Genomic DNA, 18,807 nt, shown 5'->3' with positions numbered 1-18,807 from the left:
CACAGAGGCTAACGAGGATGCAGGCAGAAAGCCGATGCCACTCCTGGGGGTTAGGTGCCAGGTGCCCCCATCGAGGGGGACCGTGGCAGGCACAGGAACCCAACAACAAGCACTTAGGGCCTGGCGGGAACTGAGAAAGTGGCGCCAGGCCCCCGAACAGGAGCAGCGTGCCTAGTACCTCTGGGGTTGGGGGGGGGCAGCCAGCAGGAGAGCCCAGCACCCCATCAGGGGCTGCCACCTGCACCGTCGGCCGTTAGACACTAACACTGATGAAGTGCGGTCACCCGCCCCCAGTGCAGGATCCAAGATGGAATAGCTCTTTTCTAAGGTCACGCTGCTTCTGAGCAAGCCTGGGACCCTATACCCAGGCTTCTCGAATCCACTGTCCTTTCCACCATATGGAGCGACTTCCCTTGGGCATTACTGTGCCCATTTCACAGAGAGGAAAGCTGAGTCTTCAGAAGGCCACATGAATCCTAAAGCATTCAGATACTAAGTGGCTAAATTACTTCAAACTCAGAGCTACGAATTCAAACTCTGTTTTTCCCATTGTGCTGCACAGCCCACCCAAACCACCCCAACATTTGAGAATATAGGAAAACAGATTATCTTGAAATAGCCAATCCAACACGTCCAGCATCTTACATGGCAAGGAAAACCAACTCAACTCTTCTTCATGCCACAGATACATCCGGGCGGGATAACGATCCAACCACAAAAGTCAAGACAGTCCCAAGTGTCTCTGCTATAAAGATGATTAACGATCCGCCAAGACAGCAGACACCGAATAAGCTGTGCCAAGATAACAAGCCCTTCCCTCAGTGGCGGTGGACGGATTTAGATAAACCCGCAGTGAGCACACCGGCTGCCTCCCACCCGCATAACTTCGCTCGTTTCCCACCTAGTGTTACACGGTGGCAGGTCAGAGTCTCTGATAAGCGACCATTCAAGCACACCAGAAAATTAAATATTTTTCCTTGTTCTTTTCAAGTATGTAAACACGTTCTACCAAAAAGAAAGGCAATTATGTGAAGCCACCAGCTCATTATATCATCATCTATGTAAAGACTACCCAGAAAACACTTAAATATCTCTAGAGATCTCAATAAAACACCCAGAAGGGGAAATTATCTTAAGTGTAAAGACTTAATAAATAATTAGAAAGAATTTGCACATCCAATTATGAAGTAACAGAGAAGCCATGGTGCAGTAACATTGCAAACTTGCATAATCACTACCAATGAATGACATTATAAGGACTCTGAAATAATATGGAAGACTTCTGTGGAAAATCAAGATGCAAAACTGCATTTATAAAAAAAAAAATTCAATTTAAAGATAAACCCAATTTAAGAAGAATAGAAAACAATACCAAAAAAATTCACTGAAATGTTAACAGAGATTGCCCATGCAGGATTATGCATAATTTTTTTCTTTTCTGTTTGTTTTCCAAGATTTCAAAAATAAGTAAACACTATTTGTACAATAAAAAATATTTCAGAAGTACACGGAAGTGAATTTTCAACACAGCTGTGTAAGGAAAAGTCAGGGCCTCCGTACAACTGCTCCTTTGCACAGAGAAGGCGGCATCCTGAAGTGTCCGCGCAGCGAGCCCTTGGGCCCCATCGCTGTGACGGAGCTGCAAGTTCACTGTAAGGACGGGTGCTGCCTGTCCCCGCCACGCGCTGGTCTCGGCGGCAGCGCTCAGAAACAAGAGTCCCGGCAGACTGACATCTACGGAGGACTTACTAGATGCCAGGCACCGTGCCAAGCGCTCCAAATGTTATCTCATTAAATTGTCCCCAGGAGATGACGTGAGGGGCACTGCTGTCATCCGATTCTACAGAGAGCGAACTGAAGCTCAGAAAGGCCTCCTCCTGGCCCAGAGGCCCCACCTCCTACCCCAGGCTCTCCCTCATGACAATCTGCTAGGCTCAGCCATCTCCTTTCCTTGTAAAACTATTTCATACTTCACTCAACGTTCCTCTAACCAGCAAACACTGGCTGTCCGCCCTGTGTAAGGAAGATCTCTCCCTCAGACGCTCAACCGGATCGTCTCCTCTTCAAGGAGAAGAGGATCCCCAAACTCCTCAGTCTGCATCAATACACACTAACACATAATTTGGAAAAGACAACATAAATTCATTCAGTTTCACATGTCTTGACTACTTTCTAGGTAAAAGCACCGGCCAGAATGATGGAAGATCGAAGGTGAATGAAGCGTCGTCCCCAAGGAGTGTGTGATCCAGAGAGGGAACCAGAGCACATTATCTCAGGACATGATGAAAGGACCCTGAATTCTGAAGTAGGAAGGCAAGGCGGAGGGGAAGAGGAAGCGAGCACGACTTTTCTGTCTGTAGGAGGCAGAGCGCGCTGCGGTAGGAACAGGGCGGAAAACCACGCGGCACGCTTCAAGAACAACGGGGTCCAGTAGATAGGGAATACAGGTTACGTAGACGGAAGTGAAATGAAATTAGGCTAAAAAGACGGTTTGAATCAAACGGCAAATGTCCTTGAGATGGAGCTGAGACTTTATTAAGACAGAGAGGGGCAGTCACCGCTGCTCACACAGAACAGAAGGATGTGATCTCGCTTGCGCTTCAAGGAGGCACTTCTGGCTTCAGTGTGAAGAATGGATCAGAAGGAGCAAAGCCAGGAAGCAGGATAAGAGCCCAAGAAACAGCTGATGAAAGTCTGAACCATGGCCGTGACAGTGGAAGGGAGAAGAGGGATCCCACACGAGAAAAACCCAAGCATTAGAACGGATGGAGGACGTACCCAAACAATTATTAAGAGGATACAGGACATGGAATTTAACAAACAAAACAGGTGAACATATGGGAAGGGAAGGGGGGGGAGGCAGCAAACCATAAGAGACTCTTAATGACAGAGAACAAAGTGAGGGTTGCTGGAGGGGAGGCGGGTGGTGGATGGGCCAGACGGGTGATGAGTACTAAGGAGGGCACTTGTCCTGATGACCCTCGGGCCTTGTAAGTGATGAATCACTGAATTCTACTCAGGCGGCCTCCTTGAACCGCAGGGTCCAGCTGGAGGACCTGGAAGGCTCCTGGGAGGGCGGGGCCACTGCCCTGCAAAGGCTGGGGGAGGCCAAGAAAGCCACTGATGAGAGAGAGAGAGAGAGAGACGCATGAAGGTTACTGAAACCGAGCTCACAAGATGAAGAGAGGGGGACCTGGGTGGCTCAGTCAGTTCAGCGTCTGACTCTTGATTGCAGCTCAGTTCATGATCTCACAGTTCAGTTCGTGAGTTCGAGCCCTGTGTCAGGTTCTGTGCTGATATTGCAGAACTTGCTTGGTATTCTCTCTCCCTCTCTTTCTGCCCCTCCCCCATAAATGCTCATGCTGTCTCTCTCTTTCTCTCTGTCTCTCTCTCTCTCAAAAATAAATAAATAAACTTATTTAAAAAGAGAGTCCGACTGGCTCAGGTCATGATCTCACAGCTTGTGAATTCAAGCCCCATGTTGAACTCTGTGCTGACAGCTTGGAGCCTGGAGCCTGCTTCCAATTCCGTGCCTCCCTCTTTCTCTGCCCCTCCCTCTCCTGCAATCTGCCTCTCTCAAATATAAATAAACATTAAAAAATTATTATTATTATTATATTTTAAATATATAAAGAGCTTAACTCTTAAATCCCCACCATAAGTCTTCACAGAATACTTTAAATTTACACCCTCGTTGACCTACTTTGTTATTTCTGGTTTTTAATAACCTTGTTTTTCAATACACAAATACTACTTCTACATAATAGTAATTTCATAATTTTTTTAAAACCAAAACTTTCCTCCCAGCCGCTCTGGCTTCTCCCCCAAAGACAAGGATGTGAGTGGCATAAAAATACTTCTGTGGCACATCCCCGAGGTAAAAACCTTTCTGACTTTATGACGTATGATCACAAGTTACAGTGAAACAAAGGATTTCCTTCTACAGAGATCTGTCACGTATCCAGCTGCAGCTGTGGTCCCGGGGAGCCCGAGTCCTGCAAGGCCTCTGGCCACCCCATGTGCGCTCTGCCCCCTGTGGAACTGAGAAACACAGAGGCACTGTCAAAGTGAGGACCACGGAAACACCTGGAAAATGCACTACTTCTCTTCCTTCCCACCATCCCTCAGCCCCGTGACGCGGTCAAACGGGAGACAGGCCCATCTCCCCAGCAGGGAGGCCCAGGAGAGCGCCTTCCCCAGGCCAAGGTCAGCCTACTCTCTGACGCGGATGAACAGCGAGCTTCTCCCGCGTCTTCCCTGGGCTGAGGAGCATAAGCCACGAGCTGGCGGTAAAATAAAGCAGCTGAACAAACTCAATCTGACATCTTCCATCTCATCCGATCCTTGTCTTTCCAACAAATGACAGCCGTGCACAAGCTGATAGAGAACCCTGCACAGGGACACACTAAGGTGCGGCACGCGCTGCTGGCGACACGGGCACGATGGGCCCCACAATCGTCAGGGCACGGCGAGGACACTCAGCGTCAGATGAGTGCACGTCGAGGAGGGGTCCTCGAGGCCCGCGGACACACGCACGGCCCCCAGAGCCTGGGCGGGGAGCCAGACCCCGCTCCCTCCCAACACTACAGTGTGGGCTTCGCACGCTAGCTGACCTCTGACCTCATCTCCTCGCCGCAAAACAAGCCTCATAAGCTGTCCTGGGAGAGACTGCGAGGCTCAAGCGGCTCACTCATGTGAGGGCACGTGCAGGGACATTCCCAGGGCCCAGCGCATGACACCCACTGCTGTCGGGACCCTCTCGGGACCAGAAACCGCCATGAAGGCAAAGCTGGTCCCGGTTCTCTGGGCCCTGAGGGTGGTGCACTTGGGAAAAGACACAGCAGGAAGAGCAGGAAGGAAGCTGGTGGGGATGGTGGGGGGGCGGGGGTACAGACTGGTCAGGGTTCACGGTCGGGCCTCAGATGGGCAGAGCCGGGACAGGTGAGCTGGCAATCCGGAAAGCGGAAGCTGGGCGCTCACATGGAGAATGAGGCCATCAGAAAGGTGTTAACAAACCTGAGAGGAGGACACGGGTCAGAGCCCCCCCCACACCCGCACAGAAGGTCCCCCCCCAGTCTGCCACACGGCCCTGCCAGTGCCCGCCTACCCATCACTCGCAGGTGGGCTGCTTGGGTGCCCCGTGAGAGGCTGTGAGCACCAGGCCCGGGCAGGGTCCACACTCAGGGTGCTGCTGGTGATGCTACTGACTTGACTTGCTAAAGCCAAAGGGAGCCTGAGGCGAGAAACGAACAGCATCGCTGCCCACACCCGTGGGGTGAGCCAGGCGTGCGCTGGGTCTGGAGCATGGGGCGTCTGTCCGTTGCTCGGGACAGAGCAAGTTCGGCAAGGGGCCGAGATACCACCCTGCTCGGTGGCACTGCACGTGGCCCAACCACAGGTCCCTGCCCCCTTCAGGCTCACCGTGACATCGGAGCCTCCGGGAGCCCACAACCCGCTGGAAGGGAGTGCCCTCCTGCCACTGCTGTGGCCCCTCTCCCAACTCCAGCATCACCAGCTCTTTCTGTCGTTGTTTTACCTAAATCCACCAGCAGCCACACAAGCAGTGCCCTTTGTGCCACTCTGGGACCCTCTCTTACCCCACTGCTGTGAGCCACACAGACAGCGGAGCCTTGATGTCCGAGAGAAGTAAGCCCCTGGACCTTTGCATCTCCCCGTTCACTGACATTATTCCCACAAGTGCATAAAGCGCGGCAGGCAGGGTAGTGGCACCTGCGGACACTGAGCGGGAACTGTCACCTTCACGATGACAGAACGATGTGCGGTGACGTGAAAACGGCTGGCACTTAGCCCTGTGGTTTCAGTGTTGTGTGGACTGCACACCGGTTCTCCTCCCAGGCAAGGGGGGAGGGGGGGAGGTGTCACCTGTCCAGATAATCACCCGGAGAAGAGATGAAGCCTGAACAGTCTAAACAAGGCCTCTGTGTATTCTCTCACTAAGGGATATGTCATCGCTTTCCCCAAAATAGATCCCTGCCACTTAGAAGATTCTTTGTCAATATTAACTTGAATCCAGCTCAATCTCTTAAAAATAAATAAATAAAAAGATGTACAGAGAAGCGTGCACGAATGCCTCCTTCTCTCTGGAGTCAGTGTCCCAGGACGGCGGGCAGATGTGATGACTGCACAAGCCAGTTAACCTCCTTCTGTGCACATGCCACGCGGGTCCGAAGAGACGCTGGAGGTGTGTGGGCATCCAGTTCTGATGAGTCCCTTCCATTTCAATTCCACTGCCAGTTCTAAAAGGAAAGTGTTGTAACTTAAGGCAAACTTTGACCTTGTTGTGGTCATAAAAATCAGCTTAGTAGGTAGTGACTGGCATCCCAGGGGATGGGACAGGACAGAGTTCACGTTCTGGGCTGAAGTATGTCCCTTGCAAATTCAGATGCTGAAGTTCTCACACCCAGTATGGCACTTGGATAAGACTGAATTTGGAGACAGGGCCTTTCCAGAGGTCATAGTGGTAAAATGAGGTCACAGGGGGGCCCTGGTTCAATCTGACTGCAGTCCTAATGGGAGGAGATTAGAACAGACTCACACGGGGGTGTCTGGGTGGCTCAGTGGGTTAAGCGTCCGACTTCTGCTCAGGTCATGATGTCATGTTTCATGGGTTCAAGCCCCGCATCGGGCTCTGTGCTGACAGCTCAGAGCCTGGAGCCTGCTTCAGATTTTGTGTCTCCGTCTCTCTCTGACCCTCCCCTGCTCATGCTCTCTCTCTCTCGCTCTCTCTCACTCTCTCTCAGAAATAAAAACATTTTTAAAAAATTGGAACAGACTCACACAGAGGGTGACCCCGTGAGGGCAAAGGGGGAGGACGCAGTCTGCAAGCTGACGAGAAAGGCCTCGGAAGAAACCGACCCCGGCAGCACCTCGATCTTGAACTTCCAGCCTCCAAAACTGTAAGAAATCGTCTGGTAACTCATTACGGCAGCTAAGCTGGCTGAGACGGGACATCACACATAATAGATGTCTTCTCACGAAACACGTGGGCTTGCATACACAATGTATTTCCTAATCCAGGTCACCGTCAAGAAAGTCTGAAGGCAGCCACTGCGACGATTGCAGGTGAGCCACCCTCTCTAGAGCCCACGACGGTCCTGCCTCGATTCCTCACTCCAGGAACCGTGTGTGCAAGACATGTGTGGGAACAGCGACAATGACCTTTACTGAGCACAGTTTCAGGCTCTTCACAGACACGGTCTCTAACCCTCAGAGCAGCACAGCAAGGAAGGCAGAACCCTCACTTCACCTGCCCGTGAGCCGACAACGCCGGGAAAACGGGGCCATTCGTAACAAGCACTTACAATCTGACCCAGATTTCGTGTGAGGCTGGAGTGTAGGGGGAAAGAGGCCTCCCCCCCCCCACCAGCTGCCCGGCTTCACACACACAGTGCACGGACATGAAACCGTGCGGCTAATATGCAAGTGACAGTACGGTCATACAAGTGCAGGGTAATGCAGAAGCAAGACTTTTTCTGCTGCCTGAAGGGGTCAAGGAAAGCTGTCAGAGGTGAGGGAGGTTGGTGCTGCATTCTGGACATAGAAACCCCAAAGAAGAGGCTCACACGTGAGCAAGGAGGCTCTGTTCCGGGGACAGCAGCCAGGCCTCGTGCCACACAGCACGCATGGGCTCGGCCACACTGAAACGCACACCGCCAAACCCACAAGGGACCTGAACTCTGCTTCTGTAGACACGGGAAGCCTTGTGTGCCATCTGAGCGGAAGGCCGCTACGCATAAATACGTGCCGTGAGAAGACCACCTGACAGTCTGGGTGGCCGGTGGGCAAGAAGGGGGTCCTGGGAGACAAGGGCATCCCCGGGGAGGTGCCGCCGTATTCTAGACCAGAAACGGTGACGTCTGGCCTGGGCGATGGCACGGGGACAGCTGGTAAGGCAGCCCTGTAGACTACAGAGTCCTGTAGAGTGACTTGCCAAGGGCCCATGGTGAGGCCACCCCAGGATGTCCTATTCTGGTTCGTCTAAAACTTGGCAAGTTAGTATTTTCTCGTAACTACTAAGTCCGCTAATGTATTTGGGATTTTGACACACTGATAGTTTTTCTTCACCTCATTATGTTACATGTGTGGGTTCTCGACCGAGAACGCGTTTTCCTAGCAGGCACTTATTATGTGGTACTACATAGTGTTTATCCCTTCAAACAGAGCTACGAGGACGTCAAAAGCTTCCCTTCAATTCTGCCCAGTTTTGGTTCAGCCCCTTTTGTCTATTTCTGAACAAACAAAAGGGATTGTATAAACTTCAGGGGAAACAAATTACACCCTTTGTGGAGGCGTTCCCGCAAAAGAGCTCCTAAGTTTATCCTCCCTTCTCCCCACCCAGGTGAAAAATGAAAGCCATTTCAATCAAAACTCCCCCAAGAAACCACATATGCTATCTGGAAAAAAATAAAAATACAAGGGGTAAAAAGCATGTCAGGAATGGAAAACATGAAGCAAAATAATATATATTACCTTGACAATTTAAAAATTATGGCCTTCATTTCTGAGCAGACTTCTATTATAGTTCCTCATGCCTTGCTACACAAAGCTGGAAGGTAAAAACTCAAATCTGAAGACTGTACATTTCCTACTGGGAATAAGAAACAGCATGAGGAGCTTAAACCCAAACCCTGGTTTTAATCTGTTGTCCTGATTACAGGAGACTCTCAACATCATTTTTTCCATAATCTCTGATACCAAAATCTAGTACAATGATGTATTCTTATTTTCTTTTTTTTTAATTATTTATTTTTGAGAGAGACAGAGACAGAGAGAGACAGAGAGAGCATGAGAAGGGAGAAAAGCAGAGAGAGAGGGAGACACAGAATCTGAAGCAGGCTCCAGGCCCTGAGCTGTCAGCACAGAGCCTGACATGGGGCTCAAACCCACGAACCACGAGATCATGACCTGAGCCGAAGTTGGATGTTTAATTAACTGAGCCACCCCAGGTGCCCTGTTTTCAATACCATTTTACAACTTACTTAAATTCAAAAAATGTAAAGAAGACATACTAACATACCCTCAAGTAGAAAAGATGACCAGAAAAATACAAATCACACAAAGTCTAGAATTGCGGCCTGCGAGAGAGGATGGGGTGGGGGGCACAGAGGTGGGCGGGTCTGTACGCCCCTCGTCCTGCCTGACACCACGCGGTCCTGGGCCTGCTCTCCTAACTCCGTCACAGAGGACAGTTTGGCTGACACCCACGGCCTCAACGACTCCAGTTTTACATCAGCCATAGGCTCCCCTTTCAATAAAAGGGTTTCACCAAATCTTTAAATGTGCCACAATTGTGTAGTTTTGGACAACTTTTCCTACAAGAAATCTCACTGGGTGTCTAGTCACAAATGTGATTTGAGAAAACTTGCTCCCATGGGGCAGGGACACTAGAGGCCCCTCTGAGGTGGTGATTCTACGTATTTCACTTCCCAAGTAAAGAAGTAACAACTCTGGAAAGGGAAAGGAAGATGCTGGTTTTCAGGAATATGTGAAGAGGAGTCCGTTAAAAGTACCCCACTAACAATAACTTCAACTTCTCAAAGTCCATGTCCCAGCCCACGGAGCACAGCGACCATCCCAGCACCCCGGTCCCGGTGAGATGCAGGCCCCCTGGCCCTGGGTCTGGGCCCATGGTGCGGAGCCGGGCCTGCACATTCTGAGCTAATTGTTGGCTCAGCAATATTTTCTTGCAACGCACAAGCATAGTCCCTGGGGGCTGGGTTTTGTCTGCCCCAAACACCCGAGACAGCGCACAGTTGAGGGGCCCCAGGAGAGGAGGGGGCCCAGGAGAGGAGGGGGCCCAGGAGAGGAGGGGTGCCCAGGAGAGGAGAGGTGCCCAGGAGAGGAGGGGTGCCCAGGAGAGGAGGGGGCCCAGGAGAGGAGGGGGCCCAGGAGAGCTGAGGGGGCCCGGGAGAGGAGGGGCTCAGCCTCGGAGCCTCCCGCCGTGAGACAGAGGGACGGATGGTCTGCCCTGTCCTCATCCTCACAGCGTCTCGGGCAGAAGCTGGCTTGTGGGCCCATTTCACAAACGGGAAAGAGGAGGCGGAGGGAAGCTGGACAACTTTCCTGGTTGGATGGTGAGTGAGCAAACACTGGCTGGCACCTGCCGTCCGGGGTCCTGGGTGGCAGCCAGACCCCGGCCCCCGCGAGCCCGTGCTCTCGCCAGGAGGGCGGCCGCCCACAAAGAGGCAAAGCGGCCACGAGGCAGACAGCGAACACGGCGCCTGAACTCGGGCCTGAGGGACACAGAGGAGGCAGTCGCACGAACATCTTAGGGAAATGACTCAAGCAGATAGACCCAAGTGCTGGGTCCGGAAACAGGGTGGAAACAAGCCTCCTGGAGAGACAGAAGCACGAGCCGGGAGGGCTGAGCTGAGTCCGTGCGCGGCGAGCGGAAGGAGCTGAGGAGGGAGTGACATGAGGCCAGTCGACTCCTCAGCATGACGGGAGCCCGTGGTCGGTCTGAAGCAGAAGAGCAACGAGACGTGACAGCAGGCTGAGGACCCCGGGCCAGGGAGACGCCAGGCGGCCTGCGAGGGACACAGTGGGGACAGGTGGCCACATCCGGGGTCTGTGTAGGAGGTGAGACCCTGAGGACCCGCTGATAGCACTCAGGGGAGGCTGTGACAGGGAAGAGAACAGTAAGAATGCCGTCCCAGTGTCTGGCCTCAGCGTCTGGCCACCCGGAGTCGGGAGCTGGGCACCAGGGAGAGGGAGAGCCGCGCACGCCGACCGAGTGCTGCTGAGATCCGCCCGGAGAAAGCGCGCGGGGACAAGAGCGGAGAGTGTTGCATGGAGCCTGCCCAGGGACACTCAGGTCACCGAGAACACAGAAGGCGGAGGTGCTGCGGGGGAGGGCAGGCCAGGGGTTGAAGGTGTGAAAGAGTGAGGAGGAGATCGGGTGCTTGTCAACGACCCCAACGAAAGGAAAGGCAGGGGAGATGAGTCCCAACGACACGCCCCCATGAAGGGTGGGGGGCTCCGAAGGACTCCAGAAGCAGCGACAGCAAAGGCCTCCACCCCAGCTCCAGGCCCCAGGGACTCGGGCTGTAGAAGTGGCACCTCAGGGGAGAGCGGTTTCCCGGGGCGCACGGCTGACTTCTCCCCGGCACGGGGCTGCTCGTTCCCGCCGACCGCGTGCACATGACACGCACGACCACATCGTACTCAGGACAGTCCCACGCACTTCCAAACCCCCACACCCAAGAGCCACTAGCTTAATACAAGACGGCTAACGGACCATTCAGGAAAGAAAGAAGGCTGAGCCGAAACGGGGTCTGCCCCAGCAGAGCGAGTGTTCGGCGGCCACAGTGGAAGGGGCCACGAGGGTACGAAGGGAGGGGAGACGGGGCCGGCTCAGGGGCACAGACGGTATCTCTGTTTCAAATGTCAAGGTCTGCTGAGGAGACACTTTCCTGACGCCTTCAGCTTTAGTCCAATGAAGCGCTTGGGGGAGGCATCCCAACCCCTTTTCCTGCCGGACACTGTCCCGGTATGTTACGGACAGGACAGGTTTCATAGTTAGCTGTGCACACGGCCTCTGGCGAGGGTGAAGAACCAGCTTCTAGAGTCTGCCTACCCTGAATAACTGGGAGTCTCTGGGTGAACTACTCAGCATCTCAAAACACCAGCAGCCTCATCAGGCTGGGGGCTGGGACCCTCCCTGCCTCCCCAAGCCCAAAAAGGAGACTCAAATGAGGCAAGAGACAGAAAAGCAATGAGAAGGGCTTCATGTGAAAGCCATACAATCGGTACACAGACACCCAGGAAAAACACAACCTCACAAGTGACCAAGAAAATACAAATTAAAGCATCAAGGCAGCACCCCGCACGTATGGAATCAGGGGCACGCTGCCAGCGGTCCCGTCAGAACGATGCTTCCGCAGCAATAAAAATGTCCCAAATGACATAAGCCCTCGCTGGATAAAATCTCCTTCCTGCCAGAAAAGCCAAAGACCTAAAGATGGTCACCACAGTATTGCTGTGACAGCAAGAGCAGACCAGACAAAGAAAGAAAGCAAACAAAAGTATTTATGGTTAACACAGTGAATACAATGTGACCCCCAGCACATGCCCCTAGCTGGCTACAGGGTACAGAGTTCACTCCAGGGTGATAAGAATGTTTAAAATGACTATGAAGAAGGTGCACCCATCTGTGAGCGTACCAAAAATTGAAGTGTACATCTTAAGGGGATGAATTATGCGGTCCATGATTTAAATCTCAATAAAGTTGTTTCTGAAAAGAGGAAAATATGTATTATTCACACACCCAAGAACATGTGCACACCAGCACATCATGAGGTGCCAGGGGTAAGACACAGCCAGTTAGAGACTCTGCAGCCCCAATGGGCAGTCTGTACCTTAGACAAGCAATGGGCACAGAGCGGGTCAAAGGTGCTCTCGTAGGCAAGTTACATCCGGCCCTGGGGACACTGCAAAGGACCCAGGATGGCCCTGGAGACCCAAGAAAGGCTTCACAGGAAAGTATAAACATGGGGTCTACACTGAAATGTGAAGGGTGAACACAGGTCGGCCAAGGAAGGAAGGTGGGGAACAGGAAAGCGAGAAGGGATGAGGAAGAGAGTCATGCAGGTAGGACGTGCCACATCTTTTCATCCACTATGTGTCCACAGCCACTTGTGTTGTTTCCGTTTCTTGGACATTTTGCACAAAGCTGCTATGAATACAGATGGGCAACTGCTTGTGTGGACGTGTGTTTTCCCGTGTGGGTCATATTGTACAACTCCTGGTCATCCGCGCTGCTCCCCCAAATCCCAGACAACAGATTCCCACCAAACTACTGTACCCAGCTTTCCCTGAACAAAGCAAATACTCTTAATTCTACCAGCATTAGAGAAAGATCTTCTAAGTGAAGCTATTTCTTCTTCTCAGAAGTCTGGTCTGGCAAACACCAATTTGTTCTTCAAGGTCAAGATCACCGTCTTCATGGAACATCAGCCCTAGCACTTTTCTACCTCTGAAAAGAATTGTCAACTGCCCCACGACGCCCTGTACACGAACTCCTCTCTTCCTTTAAGCAGCGCTCTTCCTCATGCCCCATCTCTAGAGATAATCACCTAAAATGTTCTTACGCCCGAATGCACACTCTGAGGTCAGCACCACCCTAGGCGCTTCGCTGAACGTGTAAGACTCACAGCCCTGTTAGCCTCTCTCGTCCCCAGCATACGGGCAAGGAAAGTAGAACTGAAGGAAGTTATCTGTCCAAGGCCACAGAAGTCATAAAGACAAGGGCATTCATGGGGCACCTGGGTGGCTCAGTTGGTTGAGTGTCCGGCTTCGGCTCAGGTCATGATCTCGCAGTTTGTGGGTTTGAGCCCCGCATCGGGCTCTGTGCTGACAGCTCGGAGCCTGGAGTCTGCTTTGGATTCTGTGTCTCCCTCTCTCTCTGACCCTCCCTGACTCATGCTCTGTCTCTCTTTGTCTCAAAAATAAATAAACTATTAAAAAAAAAAAAAGACAAAGGCATTCAACCCAAGTCTGTGGCAACTCAGAATGTGATACACAGGACTGACAGATGACGCAAGGGAATGTTGGGGGGATGGGGACGGAAATGGGGGGACGAAGAAAGAGCGATTACCACGGTCATGAGCACGTAGCTGTGGACACCTGCAAAGCCCCCACATCTCCCGCCTCGCCTGTGCTTCACAATGACTCTCGCAGTTGAGTAGAGCCCGTATTTTCATTCCCATGAAAGAAAACAGACACGGAAACCAGGCGTCAGGAACCTGCTTCAAAGGTACCCAGCTTGGGGCGCCTCAGTGGCTCAGTCAGTTAAGCATCTGCCTCTGGCTCAGGTCATGATCTCACAGCTCGCGGGCACAGAAACGGTGTTCCAGGGTGGGTGTGAAAGCACTGCAGCGCGTGACAGAAGGTGACACAAAACACCACGTACTATATGACTCCGTTCAGCTGAAATGCCTGGGACAGGCAGAGAGAGCGCGCGCGCGCCTGCCGGGGCTGGGGCAGGGTAGGCGGGGACGGAGAGCGGAGGTGCGAGGCCTCTTCGGGTAGGACTACCGTGTCTGACGGCCGGACCCTGGGGATGCACAGGGCACCTTCCGTGGGTGAACCGCGTGCTGTGCGAGTGCCTTCTCAACACATTTTCTTTTGAAACATAGTCTCTGGGCGCCTGGGGGGCTCAGTCGGTTAAGCGTCCGACTTCGGCTCAGGTCGTGATCTCGCGGTTCGTGGGTTCGAGCCCTGCGTCGGGCTCTGTGCTGACAGCTCGGAGCCTGGAGCCTGTTTCAGATTCTGTGTCTCCCTCTCTCTCTGCCCCTCCCCCACCTGTGCTCTGTCTGTCTCTCGAAAATAAATGTAAAAAAAAATATTTTTAATAAATAAATAAATAAACGATAAAATAAAACACAGAGTCTAGTAAGATATTCGGGCTCCCTCAGGCACAAGCGTGACAACCATGCGGGGAAGGGGAGGCCTGCGCGGCTCCAACGTCCAAGCCGTCACCACGTTCGCTCTTGCGCTACCGGCACAAGACGTGCCTTGCCATCCCACTCGAGGACGGGAAACGGAGGCTAGCTCTGGGCTACGGGCTGAGGTGCAGGTCTGCATACTTGCTAACAGTCCCACACACCGCCTCGCGGGTAGAGGCCAGCGACCTCCGGTTCTATCAGCCAATGGAGTTCACATTCTAGACCACGACGCCTGGTTGTGTGCTCCCCCGGCTGGACCACGACCTGACCGCCTGACCTCACAAGGCGCCTTCAGGGCAGGGCGGCAAGGGGCACGTCCCCAACAGCTTCAGGGTGGGGGTGCAGGGCGTCGGGCATGAAGGGGACGGCAGGAGTGCCAGCCCGCTGGCCCTCCCCTGGCCCGTCCCCGCCTTCCCCACCTGCCCCCGCACTCTCCCCGCTCCCGTCAGGCTGCACAGGCGTCGCTCATCACTACTACTGTGCGACATCAACTATGGCACAACTCCGAACATCTGCACATCGACCAGCCCTCTGCACTCGCTTTGCCATCGTCCTCTGACGGCGCCTCGGGAAAAAGAACCCCCGACCTCCGACCAAGGCGCTGGAGGGCTGGTCCCCTGGGAGGCAAACAACACAACGGACACTTCTTTGCACCGTCACTCGCTCCAGGTACCTGCTCTCTAATCGACAGGAATCCTGCCAAGTAGGTGAGAAGTTGCGGCTTCGACGGGTGTTCCCCTCGGAGGCCCCCAGCAACATACTGAGCCCAGTAAAACCCAAAATTCCGTTAGTCCCCAGCAGAGACAAGCCCACGCAACCACGCGAAGCTTAAATTTCACTGATGAAGAATGTGACCCGAGAGCAAGAACATCACGCTACATGCCACCATAACAGGTGAACCGAGTCTGACAGAGGAGGCTCCTAAGGTCTGCCCACTGGCCCCACAGTCCAGCAGCGCCGCCGCCCCCACCCTCGGTCTGTTCACGAGGCACCAACAGGAGTCACTTAGAGCAGGTCATCTCCCTGCACCGCACCGCACTCATGGAGCACACGTGCTGTGTGACTAATCTTCATCCCCTCATCAGGGACCTTCCATCTGAATCCGTCAGATTCGATCTCTACCGAATTCTTCCCCTTGCCTCTCAGTAACCTGATGTGCAAGCAGCCAGCCTTTCACGTTCCACAGGAATGGGTGTCAGCAACTAAGAGCCATCCTAAAACCACGTACACAAGGATCGAAACCAGGAGGCGGGCTGGAGCTGGCCCCCTGGGCAGTAGTCTCCGGAACCCTGCTGCAGAAGGTCAAGGCCAGAGGGATTCTTAAAGTGGCCAGCCAGAAGGAACCGGAGGTGGGCGGCACAGCAGGGGCACGCCAGCGGGACAGAAGCCCCCGCTCGGTCAGCAGCGCTCCGGGGCCCACCAGGAGCCAGGTGCTGCGCCGGGTACAGGGGACACTCCACACCCTTGAGCAGCACACGGGCTGTGGGGGCGGGACGTGAGGAGGGGACAGACCAACGGCACTGGGGGCAGGACCAGTGCAAGGCCCCGCGTCACTGTCAGAAGGTGACAGAAACAGGCGTGGCCCGGAACACAGGCAGAGCTGCAGGTGGCCAGGCCCCAGGCGAGGGAGAGCAGGAAAGGACGCCAGCCACGCTGCGCCTCCAGCAAGTCAGGGATCCCACTCCCTTTCGTGGGGCCCCTGTGCAGCACCCAGGACCAGGTTTGTACCCACAACCCACGGGCTCACCAATCCACTGTCATGATGCCACGGAAGCTGGCACACCCCGTCAGGAACCCTCAACGGACGTGACCCCAGGTCAGCGATTGTAAAAGGTTAACACAGTCAACACTTCCCAAGAAAAGTCCACAAATCCTCAGGTTAGGACTTCCACTTGCAACAATGGACAGGAGTGCTGGGGAACTGAAGCCTTGTATGTTAATGACTGTCCTCGTATCTTACGAGCTCACTCAGATCTGCACCCAGGAGAGGGTACACGTGGGAGACAGAAGGTCAAGAAACCCCCAGATGGTGGCATCCTCACCTGCAAACATCCAAGCTGGGGACGTAGGACAAGAAGGCTAGAAAGCACCCCCCTCAAGCCCAGGACCACTTCTTTCTTCCTTGGCTGCTCTTCTAGTCCACATTTCTCTTCAGTGCAGCAATACGTAGAGGTGTTCACTATCAACTCTGTGTATGATACCAGGAGCTCTCCAGAGGAAAGGTCATCCAATAAATTAAAATACCGATCATTAAAACAATAACAAACTATCGCACCACTGTGCTATCCTGGTTGTACAAGTGAGAAAACAGAGGCCCGGGAAGACTGTCATGTTGATCCGAGGTGACAGTCATCAGAGGAAAGAACTCCTGAGACCTCCTGACTTCGGTCCTCCTCTCCAAAGACTCCAATCACCCAGATACCATTACACACAGGCCTTTAAGGAGACAATTTTTTGTTCAACGGTCAGACGCCCCAAGTTCCTCTGCTTTTAAACTCAGGGTCTTTAGATCACCAATGGACATGACCTCCAATAACCAGCAAGCTCCTTCTGACCCGGAGCTCCAGAAAGGACGACAGACACTGACCAACTAGCGACGTGCGGATCTTTCCCTGCAGCCATGAGCAGCGCAGAGGAAGAGAACAGAGCGAGAGGGAATGGTCGTGCTGGCTCCCAAGAGGGAGGCCCCACCAGGAGGAGTCACTTGGTGACAGGGAAGGGGGTGGAGGGGACAAAGGGCCTGCTGCAGGATGGTGGATGTGTATTTAAGAGACAAAAATCCAAGATGACGCAGACGAAGATGTGAACAGCTCAGGGCAGGGATGTGGGGCCCTGTCCTCACGACTCATGGCCGTGTGAGACGGCAGGCACACAGTTAAGCGTGAGGCACGTGGGGAAAGCGGTACCGAGAGAGAGCAGAGCCGTGACGAGAGGGGACAGGGGCACGTGCCATGGATCAGAACTCTCCGGCCTGGTGGGTAGAGTCCACTCAGACTGGACACTGTGTCATCACAGCTGCTGGGGCAGGGGAGGCGGTTCAAGCACCCTCAGAGGGAGGGGGCGGTGAGGAGAGCGAGTTGCCCATCAAAAAGCAAACATTCAATACAGCAGACAACAGACAGACCCATGTCCATGTCACCACTGGACACTAGAGACGCGGCCTGTGCTGGAAACTGCCTGCGCCTAGTCCCCTCAGGGTGCTTCAGAGAAACAAGGTGCAGACCGTTCACACGGCCAGCTGCCAGCTGATCCTGCCACGCATCGGCCCAGCTCTGCAGGCAGCAGGAGGACAAGCCAATTCGGATGCAGCACCAAAGGCAGCAGAAACCAAGTGGACACAGAGGGAGGACAAGCTGTCCCCCCGTCTGTGGGGGCCTCTGTCTGGGCAGTGATGTCCAGAGAGAAACAACCACCGGACGTGAAAAGGGCATCAGCAGCAAGGAGCTACAGGAGCTCCTCGCTCCGAGACGGTTGTGGAAGTCCCCTGAGGAACACGACGTTGCCAAGTTCCAGCAGGTGCCGCTGTGGACAGAGCACAGCACACGATGGGCATACGTGGTACACGCGATGTGAAGTCCACACACCCTGCCTGAAGTTCAAGGATACACAGAAGCGGAGGAGGAGATCACATGAGAGGAATCTCACCCAATCCTGCGGCGCACCCTCGAACTTCACCTTGAGCCGGGGTCCTCAACTGTTTCTGCTTAAAACACAATGTCGCACTCGCGCCGTAATAGCCACGACAACGCCTTCCCTCTCCCGTTTTAGAAAAGCACGTGAGTCAGAACGACAGCTTTCTTGGTTTTGTAAAGGCAATCACATGCCCACTTGAGTGCTTCTTTTGAAGCTAACCGTTCCTGGTTGTAGCTGAAGCTCCGGTATAAATGCCTTCCTGGAACTAATGCATTTAAGCCTCACACCTTCATCACAGAGACACACCACCCTTCCATCCTGGAGCCGAGGAGACCACCACGACCGCGGGACAGGAGAACAGTCGGGGGAAATCAACAGGCAGAGGGGGAGGGGTACCCACAGACGTTAGCGCTGAGAGGACAGAGGGGGCCCACATGGCGGGTGCTGGGATGCGCGGTGAAGGAGCACGGTAGTCCCACGGGCCCAGTTTCTCCAGAAACTGCCTCACCAGGCACAGCCCGACGGGTCACTGGGCCTGGCCTTCATGACCGAGCAGGCCAGCACTGCCACACCGTCATGGCACAGAGCTCTCCGCGGGCAGGCAGGGCCTCTGCTGACGCCGCACAGAGGCGCAGCTCCCTCTGCCACTTTTCCTCCCTATAATTGGTATCGATCCTGGGAGCACTTCCTAATAAACCCCCCACCACTT

At 53.8% G+C, this 18,807-nt stretch overlaps 1 protein-coding gene across 2 annotated transcripts in view; it reads right to left on the bottom strand.

The window, feature by feature from the left end:
- TRAPPC9 (trafficking protein particle complex 9) overlaps window positions 1-18,807 on the bottom strand; it is a 555,131-nt gene that overhangs the window by 456,366 nt on the left and 79,958 nt on the right. The window lies entirely within an intron of this gene.

The sequence above is a fragment of the Hyaena hyaena genome, unplaced genomic scaffold (genome assembly GCF_003009895.1).
Source record: "Hyaena hyaena isolate Hyena2069 unplaced genomic scaffold, ASM300989v1 scaffold_69, whole genome shotgun sequence".
Taxonomy (NCBI): domain Eukaryota; kingdom Metazoa; phylum Chordata; class Mammalia; order Carnivora; family Hyaenidae; genus Hyaena; species Hyaena hyaena.
This window is presented reverse-complemented; position numbering and strand designations above follow the sequence as displayed.